The sequence below is a fragment of the Numenius arquata genome, chromosome 8 (genome assembly GCF_964106895.1).
Source record: "Numenius arquata chromosome 8, bNumArq3.hap1.1, whole genome shotgun sequence".
NCBI lineage: Eukaryota > Metazoa > Chordata > Aves > Charadriiformes > Scolopacidae > Numenius > Numenius arquata.
Window position 1 is genome coordinate 51184692 of NC_133583.1, and position 13572 is coordinate 51198263.

The 13572-nt window shown below is 41.1% G+C and overlaps 1 protein-coding gene across 2 annotated transcripts in view; it reads right to left on the reverse strand.

The window, feature by feature from the left end:
- The window catches only part of EIF2B3 (eukaryotic translation initiation factor 2B subunit gamma), a 102882-nt gene that overhangs the window by 50946 nt on the left and 38364 nt on the right, over nucleotides 1-13572 (reverse strand). The gene's annotated exons all lie outside the window — the stretch shown is intronic.

The following is a 13572-nucleotide window of genomic DNA, read 5'->3' on the forward strand; positions in this document are numbered from 1 at the left end:
GATCTGCTGCTAAAGAAAACACCTCCTCCAAGGAGTCATTACTCCTGCTACATCTTCTTATGTAAGTGGAAATTGCACATTACTGGGCAGGAAGCCAAAATAATGGGCCCAGAGTGCTAAAAGTTACAGTGGGTAATGTCAGGGTACAATAATTCAAAGCTTCTGGCTAAGTGCCTCCCTTAATATGCAAGACTGTGCATGTTCTCCTCACAAACACAACAACACTACTGTATTTTTTCCAACACTTCCTGGAGGGGAACAGGGGAAGGAGATGGGGTCTGCTCACCTTTCCTACATCACACGTTACAAATGACTCCCACAGCTCAATTACAAAGCGTTTGCCTATCCAGCCCAGTAAGATGGAAAAGATCAGTAAAAATACCTCTCACCATAAGCCAAACAATAGCAAACAGGGAAGTCTTCGCTTTCAGACCAGTGGCAAGTTCAGAAACTCAGAAATTAGCTTCAATATTTTAAGAACAAAGTTTTAAATCAGAAAGGCTCATTGAGTACTTCTATTACTTCTCTTTATGCATTCTCTGCTCTTAGTGGAAACCCTTTCTGGAACCTGTCTCAAAGCAACTAGATACTTTATGCCAATATTACTTTCCCTCCCACACACCTGTAGCCTCATTTAAGAGTGTTCTGGCTGTCTGAACACTCGCCACTAATTCTCAGGACAGAAAAGCCATAAGAATACTTATCTTGCAAATCAAAAAAGACAAAACACAACACCAGTAAGGGGCTACACTGGGCTGTTCAAGAGATCTGTAACTGCAGTCACAGTCCAGAGGCTATTAAGAAGAGAAATTTCAATCCACACCTGAAATTGTCTCTGCTTTCATTTTCCTCTTTTGATGACTGGATTTCATAATGAAGTTTAAATGAACATATTTTATCAGTATATTCCATATAAACTTTGTTCACTTATTCCAGAACATGCTAAACAGGTGTTTGTGATCATGATCGCTTTCATTATGTAGTTAGCTCAGCAGAGGGATTGCTCACAACTTGGGCGCATATATATATATATATATATGTAGTAAAGCAATACTAGCACACCAAATATTTAGTAACATCAAAACTACCAAGAATATCAGGTGTTCTAGTAAGCCACCTTTTAATGCATTTCTCAATTAATGCATTGAACTACCAAAGTATTTAAGTCTTAAAAATTTATAATTTTGGTGGTCTTTCTCAAGCACGCCATTCAATTCAAGCTAAGCATATTATTAACTACAACGAAATTCTTTAAGTCCCGCTTGCAAAGGAAAGCTCCTATAATAGTAGTACAACACTTTGCAGTAAAGTATGTGGTACTAAAAAATGATATATGCACTTTTAGTAGATTACTTCATTAACAAAACATGAGCTCACCTAGCAATGCTCCAGTACTGATGTTATCAGTGGCCCAGATGTTGCTGTGGAAGTCAGCCCAAATAGCAAAGTTCCTTATGCAAAGAGGATAGGGAATCCACTAATTTTAATGAGGTCTTGCGTTTGGAAGTCAGCAGACTCCCTCCCGCTCTGCATCCTGAGGATGGTTTCCACATTTTGTGTATTTATGAGAGGGAGAATTTTCATATCTTCTCTGAGAAAAAGGACTCCCTTGTATTTATATCATGAACATAATAGTTTATTCAAATGGGTGAAAGAGACAAATGGAAAAAATAGACAGGGAGGAAAGCTGAGAAAACAAACAAAACAATGGAACAAGGCAAGAAACACATAAAAAAAACCAGAAGTGGATGCAACATAGGAAGGAGATGGAAAAATAGGAGGAAAAACCCCAATTCTTAACTTGCAGACGACAAACAGGACAGAGTTTCTTTAGTGCCAGAATGCCATGTTCTTCTCTCCCTAATTCAAGATCTATCACAACACCCCTACCCCCACCCCCCCTTAAACACAAGGCAGGGGAAGACTGCAAGGGTGAAACATCAAGCAGAAGAGTGTAAAACAGGAACTCCTCAATAAATGCTGGTTCTGTTGCCAGTGTCTGTGGGGCTTCCCACATCCAATCTCCCCACCTGCAAACTGGAATAACACTATTTAGCTACACCGCAGGACACTGAGGATTTGTGGGCTGAAGTTTGTATCTGCAGACAAGTATTGTACCAAGTTTTTCTGTAACTAAGCAACTTTATAACAAAGTTATACAAAATCAGCCCAAGTGGACAGACAGTAGCACAGTGCTATCCTAGGCTGCAGCTCCATCACACACACACACAAAAACCCCACAAAAACCAGCCAGACAACAAGATGTACTGAAACGCCACTCTGAGTTAGCTTTCAATGTAGAATATACTAACAATAACAAAACATCATGCTGGACAAGAGGGAGGTCCCACAATGAAAATCCTCTGAAATACAGACCACCTAAGTGATTTGCAACAGAATAGTCCCATAGATTAATATTATAATCACAGCTTCAAAGGTCAAACAGGCAAGTTTGGGCACATGCATAAACAAAGCTGTGATTTCTGTAAACCAGACTCAGGGAGAGAATAGCCACACTAAACCAGACTGATAAGAGCACTCTATCATAACAAGCCACTAAAGATGATGCTAATTTTCATGGACTAGTGCTTAGACCAGTTTATCTTCAGGTAAAAGCAAAGGAGCCAAATAATCTAACAGATAACAGCAAACTCCATCACCATTTCAAATGAGCATCTGGTTACTAATATCGAAAGCCACAGTCCCTTCTCGTGCCTCTGATCTCCCACTCCATCAGCTAATCTTTACAACATATGAAAAATGAGCCCGTCGCAAGGAACAGCTGATACAGGGAGAATCGAATAACAAACAATGCATGTGCCGAGAGCCGACGCACCTAGACTTATCGCTCTGAGGGAGATAGTACAGAATGCTTTTAATTAGATCATCAAAGCAAGGGAGAAGGTACTAGGAGGGGCCGGCTGCAGATGGTTAAGTGTTAATGAATGCCGGGTTGGGTGGTTTATCAAAAGAAAAAGACTGGATATATATCTGAGAGGGTCACCGGTGAGATGAAAGTTGTAACAGCCATTGTTGGAGCTCTTTAATGAGCGAGGAATGTCAAATGTGAACCCTCTAAGAATCATACCAATTACTAAATGAACTTCGGTTCAATCTAGCAAATGTAATCAAGCACAAGTCATTAAAATACATGGTAAAACTCCCATTGGTGCTGCCACTATAGTGTCTATTATTGTCTGTGCTCCTGTGCAAGGGAGGGGGCTGCTCCCCGTTGTAAGCTCTGTGTGTTATGTTAAGTGATGGCAGATTTTAGCCCTAATGATGAGGCACGGAGGGCTCCCTGGCAGAAAGTCGACAATGAGAAGGCTCGGAGAGATCTGTGGAGAAGTCAGGGAAAGATCAGCAATTAAAAGAGCAATTTCAAAGAATGCAATTTAATGTGTAAAATTAGCTTTTATTAGCACATAATTCCACAAAATCCTGACTCGGGATGAGAGTGCATAAAGGTCTGCAAGAGTCCTTAGAAAGGTCTGTGCCCGTAATTCCTGACACGCCATTGTGAAATAATAAGCAGTACTAACAGGATTGATGCATGCTTCGTACATGGCTTTGCTTTGAAAGTGGAGCCCGGAGCTTTTCTCTCCCTGATAACCTCTCTCAGGATTTCCTCCCTCAGGGAAATCAACCACTGATAGAGCAAACTTCCCTTGTTTAAAGGCAAAAAGATGGACAATTGTTTCAACTGTAAACTAATTAAGAGAGATTACCACCAAGAGCTGGAGGTTCAAACCAGCCCTGCACTCCCACTGACAGTGTGATAATGCCAGGCTGGGGTCAAAATCATAAATCTGGAGGGAGCACACACAATGCTTAAAGCCAAAAAGCCTCTCTACTAAGCATGGGATATTGCCACATTAACCTCACCACCTCACAAATAAACTGGCTGAGAAAGAGAAATCCCATGGCCTCTTTGCCTTTAACTTCATACAGCTGTTGACGGAAAATATGAGCGTCTTTAAGTAAGCTCAAGGACCTGAGGCTGTCCATACTCTAACTCTAATCCAAGCAATGACACAATAAAAATCCAATCATACCTGCTATTAACCTAGCTCCTGAACCAATATCTGAATCACATCCACCATGGGCTTATGGGGTATAATTTCACCTTCCTTCCCATCCCTGCAAGATAAGGAAATAAATAACAGCACGCTAATCGCAAACTATGCATTACACACTCATTTCTTTTTTAATTAATTGCATGTAGCTCACACAGTCCACGTAGCCAAACAGTCTGCCACGTTCTTCCTGTCCCCCACACTACGTACAGTATTCTTGCGGGAAGAAGCGCGCCATCCAGTTCAAACACACACTGCTGACCCCGGACTGTCTGCATGGACATGCTGCTCTCATGTTGATACAAAGCCAGTGTACAGATCAACACCAAGAGAAGTCTCGCACCACAAGCTGCCAGACCACCTTTAATGTCTCAAGCATTCCTACTTTTAAAGGCAAAAAAAAAAAATAATCCCTAAATCGCATTGCTCATTTACGGGACAGCTCTTGGCTGTAAACTCACTAATAATAAAAGACCACTGTTACGTTGGCTCTTCAAAAATCCCAGACACCTTATGACCTTAATTTTTTTTACACAGTGCTTTTGGCCAAAAAGATCCCAAAGCACTTAACCAAATGAATGTCCCCACTGTATCCCAGGCCTCCTTTGCCCACCAGCGAAATGCTGCCACCTCCGGGCTGAACCGCAGCAGCTGTGGTGGCGCAGGACGGACCCCCCCGCACCACCCTGCCCTGCGCCCCTCTTCCACGGGCTTCGGAGGAGGAGGGGGAGCAGGGGGTAATTAGAGGATGCTGCCTCTTGGGTGGAAAAACCGCTTCAGTTCCGGTTACGAGGAATACCTCGGTGATTAGAGAGAGCCGATGTAGAGAGGAAAAGTCACAGAAAAGCAATCACCCAGGATTTCAAGACGGTGTCCCTGTGCGCCGAGTGACCCCGGCCTCCGTTCCTCAGCTCAGAGGCACCCCCTCACTGTCCCCCCTTCTCCAGTTTTGCAACAACCCTATTTACAAAGACTGGAGAGTAAGATGCACTTTGGTCCCTTGAGGACCTGGCAAGGGAGGACACGCCACATTCAGCTTAACATCAGCTGCCCGGAGGCAGCTCTGCTACCTCCCCACGGATCCATCCCCGCAGCCGCTGCTTCTAAAGAGACACCACACCAGGAGTGGGAAGTAGTTTTCAAATGAAAATGTTTTATTGATCTAATGACCTAAGTTGCTTGAAAGCCTTCTGACTAATAAATATTTTTCATTTAAAAGCTTCACCGCATGCCATTTTTCTTTGTTGTGTTACATTATTAATATACCCATGAGACTATAATACAAACTATGAACCTACTTCTGAGAAAAACATGCTGAAAACTTTTTGGTAAAGGAACCAACTTTCACTGAAAGCCAAAGATTAAATAATTTGCTCTAGTAGAAAGAGTACAGGTTTGCAGTCAGAACTCGGGATTAATATTTGTTCAAGGTCAGTATTGGTTTACAATAAGCCAGTGTGACCCCCCATGAAAACAGTCATTATCTTGGCACCAACACCATGCTTTAACATTAACATCTCTCTTGACTGCGATGGTGAGCAGCGAGGGTGCTGATGGCTGCACAGCCAACTCATCCCATGACATTATATAAAATGTTTTTCTTCACCCTCCTTCTGCTTCCCCATACGAAAATGAGAACAACAGTAATTCCTCACCCACCCCAAGTCCAAGGAGCACTCCCTGGGGGATGCGCAGCCACGTTGCTGGATGCACGTGCACCCCCCCGGGAGCACACCAGACACAGCTGCTGAGGAAAGCACTTCCCCAACCTTGGTTTTAAGGGTCTTCTCTGCCATAGTGAGTGCTAGCAGCTGTAGGAAATAATGCAGGCCACAGGCTACCCACAACCTCTCTGCCCTTTTCTCCCTTTCCCTGTCCTCCACTGAAAATACAGAGAAAATGCAAATATTTTATACTAGACACTTTTATACTAGACTCAAGTCTTCTAGAATACCTCAAGTGCTATGTAGAAACTGGGAAAGCAAAAGAGAGACCAAAATGATAATAAGGCCAGAGTCTGGTGTGAACAGAAGAGAATACACTGGGAAGGAGGGCGGGAACCGCCAGAGACATTATTAATAGGTTTTACCCTTGAGCTCTGGCAGCTACTTATTCTATACACAGAGGAAAAGGATTAATCAAGCCTTGCACGTAAAGGTTCTTTCTATGGTGTGCCAAAATATTTAAAGCAGTATATACAAAGTGTAAGCCTTATTATTATACACATTCGATGTAATCATCTTATGCTACAGTTAAGGCCAGGATGACAATAAAGTAGATTATTGTGTGCTATAACCAATTCAATTCCAACACAACGGGACATGGCTTAGTCACTTGGTTCAGATCTGGTATTTGAGCTTATTTTTCTTATGCTGGGCTAAACTGTGATTTAAGAGATTTAATCAAGCTTTGGGAAATGCTTTCTTTACTAAAGAAGAAGAAAGAACTAAAGGTCTGCACCTGGCAACACTAATCATTTCCAATTTTCAGCTCATTTTCCTTCCTGCTTCATGGAAATTCACCTTAGTAAATAATTGTTCTGTAAAATCACCAGGGCTGAAAGGATGACAACACATGAGAGGAACAAGTTTTAAGCAAACAACTGAAGTTGGAGGATTGTACAGAGGCTACTGAAGAACAGCAGCTCCTGCTGATCCCTCCTACGCCAGTTCCCAAAGGGCTAAGCAGCAGACATATGATATATTTTCTTAAATCAAATAATTACAGTAAATGCATGGGAAACAGTGTAACTTAATACTGGGTCAAAGCTGTAGGTCACTAGCAATATATAGCTTAAACACAGCAAGGCTGCCACAATTTCTTTATGTCACCGGCCTCGACTCAAAGGCAAACAAAGCGGTACTGGGCAGCGTGACGGGCCGATCGCAGCCCTGCTTGATAAAGCTCCAAAGACCTTCTGTGCCTCTCGGGTGAGGTGGGTGAACTAGAGTTCTAGTGGCTAGAACTTAAAATCTATGGTCTGCAAAATTTGGGATTTAAGGCAATCACATACCTTCAGACTACTGAAGCACACGGGCAAAAAGAAATTCCCCCCCTCCTGACCTTAAATTCCAAGTAAAAGCAGAAATGGAAAAAACAAAGTGGAAATAAGCATTTTAAGCACTTCCTTTTATTTTACAGGCCCCAGAAGCAGGACAAACTGAAGCCATCACACATACCTTTGGATTTCCCATTGGGAGTAGCCTTCCAGGTACCTCACGAAAACCACCTCCTTCTGCACCATCAGTTTATTAAAATCAAAAATCCCTCTTTAAACCAGTCACTGTGCATAGGCCATACCTGATCACTCACTTTCCTTTGCTAGGATCTTCGCTTGACAAGCGAATGGGCTCTTATGATGGAAGATGTGCGTGTGTCTTTCTTTAGAAGACACTTACATTCAAAACTGTTAAATTTCATGCGATTGGAGTACAAACTGACGAGAGTCTGATAGCAGGTCATTCGGGTTAGAAGGAAAAAGAAGAAAAGAAAGAAAAGAGCAATACATGTTGTGTGTTAGACAAAGTAGCATCTGGTTCCCCCCCCAAACACTTACAGTCCAGAAAGCAAGACGAGATGAGCTTTGAATCCAAAGAAGGATCTCTACGACTACCTGAAAGGAGGTTGCAGCAAGGTGAGGGTCAGCCTCTTCTCCCAAGTAACAAGCGACAGGACAAAAGGAAATGGCCTCAAGTTGTGCCAGGGGAGGTTTAGGTTGGGTATTAGGAAAAATTTCTTCACTGGAAGGGTTATCAAACATTGGAACAGACTGCCCAGGGAAGTGGTGGAATCACCGGCCCTTGAAGTACTTAGAAGACATACAGATGTGGTGCTTAGTGACATGATTTAGTGATGGTTTTGGCAGTGTTAGGTTGATGTTGGACCTGATGATCTTAAAGGTCCCTTCCGACCCAGCTGATTCTATTACTCTATGGGAAAAGTTCAAGCGTTACAGTTTAAATTACCAAAACCTACCCCAAATCTAGCCCATGTAGGGTGTCCTCTGCAGTAAATCTGGCAATACTAATTTCCTTCATCTACTATAAGTGAATTATACTTAGTTCCTGCTCCTCGAGGGTCTATCGCTTCCTCTCAGCTGGTGCTTTGACCCGTGTTTCCTTTTGATTTCCCCCTGGAACCTACTGCTTCTGTCTCACTTTTAATCCACGATAAGGTTTTACAGTCGTACCTATTCGCATCTCAACTCCACTGAAACCTGAACACTTTAGCAGTTCATAACACAGTGACCACACTCCAACCTGACGAGACCCCAACAATTCTAAGTGTCAAATATTTAATCAATTAATGAAAACAGCTTTATCTCAGGCATACATTGAAGTGGGCACAGAACTTGGCTCTGCTGCCACTGCAGAGGGAGCCTGTCTGTGACTGCCAAGACACAGGCTGCTCCTTATCTGAGCAATGCGGAATGGGTACAAAGAAAAATACCTTAGTGTATTTTCCCCTAAAATGTATCAGCAGTCAGACTTGATGAATCCTGCTTCCTGAGAGAAAACCAGAGGGGTTTCCCGACTTGGCTGCACTGAAGTCATGACTCAGACCATGTATTCAGATATACCCTCAGACACGTACAGCCTGGATTTAGGGCAACATCAACCTTGAGCTATGTGATTTTTGGGACACAGAGAGCTGTCAGGGCTCAGGACAACATCATCATCAGAATACAGCCCAGTTCTGCAGTGAAGAAATACCCCAAGTGATAGGAACATCACACAAGAAATACAGATACTTGCTTTTTTTTCTAGCTTAAAAAACATATTTATTTTATCAGCTGATATTTTGACAGTATCAAGTAAGAACTTCATTAAAACAAGGCCTTAACACTAGAAAATGGAGCATTCTTTTTGCAGAATGACAGTACTATTTAAAACCAAAGCAGAAATTAAGTCAGACTGAGGCTACTTGTAGACATCTCTTGCTTTTTCAACCCTTAAGAACTTAATGAGTAATTATTTAAATAGATAGCTGGTGTTTTACAAAACACCATCAGAAATACCATGGGATAATGAATGTAAGTATGAGGGGGGGAAAAAAAGACAAGACACAGAAAAATCTACTGTTACCACAAGAAGAGCTTAACATCCACCGAAAGTCCAAATTTGCATTTTTTTAAACAAGTAATTACAGTGGTTACAACCACACTGGATTAGTTTCTGGTTAGACCAGATTACTCATGATTTAAAATTTCCAGATTTGTTAATGGCTATAACAGAAGCTGCTGCATCATATTACTATAAGAAACTGAGCTTACACCTAAAACGGTTTCAGGAGGATGCTGAAGTTGGAGCACTACGGCATTAAGCCCAACTGAACAAAAACGTACACTGACCTGAGGACAGAGCTGGATTTTCAAAAGTCTTTCTCATCTTTCACCCACTTCCAGGACCTGAATAAAAGCTTAAGGTTGGGCCGCAGGAATTTCACTCCTTTTGAACAGTGATAATACAGCAATTAGATTATCATGGAGGAGAGAAGAAAATGCCGGTAATTTCAATGCAGTGAGATGGTACTTTGAGCAGTAGGTTAACTTCTTTCCCTGGGATGGTTACTGCTGACTGAGAAACTTCATGTAAACAAGAGCGCGGTTCCGCACAGCCCAGTATGTGCTAACTCACTTCATACTGTAGGTGGGAGCTGCCTTTATAATAATTAGGAGACAGTCACTGTTCATTTAAAACAAAAAAAAACCCCAAAGAACCAACAAAAAAACCACACTCTTGATGGAAAAACTGTCTGGACAGCTAGGAAAGACAACACTGCTCATCTGTGTATTTTCACAATTTAAATACTAATTTTTTAATTTTATTTTTTTTTAGCTGCAGCTACCAAGTCCAGTTTTTGGCCAAAATTAGCAAGTATTTTATTGCTGTGATAAGGAGACATAAGCACGTTACTTGTCTGGAGGCAGTGTGGCTTCAGCAATGAAATAGATAGGAGAAATGTCATTAATCTAGACTTCAGTGGTCCCTAATAGTGAAAGCAGTAGTAGAGAACCATTTTCACCACTGATCAAAAGCTGGCATTGAAAAGCGAGAGAGAAGACAGCAACTGAAGCCTCTGTCGGTTGTGCCACCTGGGGTAGTGAGTTAAACCTCACAGCCCAGAAGCGATAAACTGGCCATGGCAAGTAACAAGAGTTTGCTCTTAGAACAGCTCTCTGTACAAAGACCAGAATGGAACAAATGCAACCCTTTTCCTTTACAAGGCTAAACCCATGGTAGGAGAATTTCCTCATCTTGAATCACTTAGCCTAACAGAAAGAAAAAGAAAATGGGTAGTGGATGACCTGAAGATTATCATTTACAGTTTTACGGCAACCTCAAATACTATTAAAACAAAACAACTTCTGTTCCCGTCTTGCTTGGAAAAGATTGGGACTATTCCGTCTGTGGTTGTGGACTGTTTCAGTATTATCCAACTGCATAAACGAAACTAGTGTCAAAATTAAGTTTTAAATGGCTTGAGGTTTATAGGAATTAAAGAAGGAAAAATTAAATTTGAAACTCTGCTTGTTTACTAGCACTAATTAAATATGCCAGATTTCTGGGCAAGCTTCCTAGCCTGTGGCTACTACGTTACTGGCTTGTAAAACAGTCAACAAGTACATGAGTACAAAGCACAAATACAATAACAGAGATTTCATGTACAGTCCTGCCCTTAGTTTATAAAGAAAAAATGTATTAGAAACAATCTGTAACTATAAAGACCTGTGCTAACCCTCTAGACTATATTAGTAATAGAAAAAGGGCCAAGTCTACAATGATTGCTTTTGCGGAGAACAGTTTAAAAAAAAAAAAAAATCAGAGAGGTAAGAAACAATAAGCACAACCAAAATGAACAGGAAGCCTTAAAAGACTAGTTTCCTTCTAAAAATCCTGTGCTTCTGGGCTCCGCTTTCAAAATAATTTGCTGTTAAAAATAAAAGGGAGGTTTCGCACTTTAACAGAGGTGGGTCTGACTATTCACACCACAGAAACTGTTCTTCTCACAAAGAGTATATTTTATTATTATATTGGCATTCACAAAAAAATAGGTTTATTCTGAAGAGCTGGAATTTCACATTTAATGGGAGCAAGGCCCAGATCCATAATTGTACAGTCCATTTAGACACTAAACTCTCAAGACAGGTACTGTCTTTACATTCTACATTTTAAAGGCACTAGCACGATGAGCTCGTAGTCTACGAGGAAGCTACAAACCACCCACGAAAGAACCGAGTAAAGCCACAATGAGATAAATGGAGCCTCTGGAGATGGCTCATCTCGACACACAGCTGAAACGAAACAGAATAATTCATCCCCAGGCAGGCAGGAGCAGGAGAAGGAGGGACAGTAAGATCCCATGGCCTAAATGGGGTTTTTTGCACATCCTTCTTTTAGGAAAAGCTCCCAATTTACCTTTCTACAGAAGTGGCAAACAACTCTTAATGAAGAAACACTTGAGAACAATTTGCTGCCTTGACAGCTTTAAAATGAACAGCCTTTCACAGCAACTCAAATTAATGTGCGTTCCCACTGTACGGTAGCCTCGCTCAGCTTTAAGGAAACCAGGAATTATGCTTCAATAAAAATTCAGCTACGCAAATATTCTGCTATAAAAAGAGGCATAAACATATAACTCTCCAACTTCCAGAATCACGTACATGAGGCAAAGGGAAACAATATAAAAATAACTAGGTTTTTGTTTACATCTCAGATTTACAAGAGCAATTCCAGAAACTAAGTTCTTCCACAGAGGCATTGATTTAATTAGCCTGCATAGCACGCTTTACTTGTGTTCGGACCTCTGATATACATTAATAAAAAAGAAACAAATATACAATGGATACACACAAAATAATTTGCTAAATTTTTCCTATGCCCAGATGCAGGTAAGAATTCTCAAACACAGTTTCATGGGCTTTCCCTAACATGCAAACAATCCTTTTTAAATGTATACAAAATACGTGTGTTTTCAATTAAAAACGTGACTGGATCGACTGGATCATATATTCTTGCAAACCTGCCAAAAATCAAATACAAACTGAAGCCCTGAAGGAATTTCAGGAAGTACAAACCATACAGCACAACAGTCCTACTTCTGGCAAGAAGAATCACCTCTCCTTTTGAAATGAAGCTAGAAGTGACAGCAGTGTGTAAAAATATGCTGTCAGTCAGCAATGAAATAACTACATTAATAAACAATACTCAGAAATCAGAAAAAAATTTAACTGGTGAAAATCTCAGTTAAGCAAGTAAGCACAAAATGAACAAGTAACAGCAGAGCACTTCTTACTTTTTGATAACTGTTAATCTCAATTTTGGGTCTTATTATTCAATCAGCTGACAAAACTAGTTCCCAAAATTAGAGATGTGAGCATGGGATTCTCTTCAGGACACAAACTGTGGCAGTGAGGGTGATGTTTTTGCTTAAGGCAACAAACAGGACTACTAAGAATGGGTTCTCATATATTTTTTTTCCACGGTATTTTGATCTATATTAGTACAGACTTTCTCTGGTTGTCCTTCCTTGTCTTTGATTCAAAAGCCAAAGCATCCCAGAATTTGGGAAATAAATCTTTATCTGTGAGAGTAAATAAGAAGGTATTTCTTGAGATAGCACGCAAGTTCAAGGCAGTGCCTACCTGCAAGGAATACTTGTGAAGCTCAGCTTTCACAATTTCTCTCCTCCCTATAACTTCACCTAATTCTCCTTCACCATGGCTCTACCCAGCCTGCAGCAAGTAGGGATCAACATGTTAGGCCAGTAAACTTACATACAGAAATCAGATCAGCTGTTACAAAGATATGGTCCCAGCATCTTTCACTTGGATGCACTGCAGTTGTCCTTGACTCTCCCCCTACACGCACAGCACATATTTGGTTGTGGTCTCAAATTACGACAGTGCAGGACACCTTCCCATCATCTACGTTCATTCCAGCTGTTTATATCCTGAACAGCTCCGTTCAGCTTTCACCTCTTCACCACACAGTAAATTTTCAGGCATTAACCAATGATGAAAGACATTCATCAGCTATGTATCTAGAAACCTTAGGAAACAGCAGTATCCTAAGATATCTAAGATACTTCTATTGAGACTTGAATTAACACTTACAGCCAGTTTTCTTATTGTCATTGTAGGAGGAGCTGAAATCAGCAGTAGTGATGCAGGCACATGGCAGGTAGAATACTGAAGCCCTTCATAAGTCCTCAATAGAACCTGTGAGTCACCTCCAGGGGGGACTGAACGCATTTTCCTTTAGGAAAACTAGGAAGCCAACAGACATAAAGAGTGTGAAGGAAAACCAGACTTTACATTATTGTGCTGCAGTTTGCTATGACCTTTCTGTCACTTGAAGACTCACGCTCAGGACTAAACACGTTTTTCAGAGATGCACAAGTTCATATCCTTGCATCTGCTGCCTTCAAGATGGAAAATCAATGAGTCATGACTTCAGAACACAGAAATGAAGGAACAGGTAAGGTGACATATTTC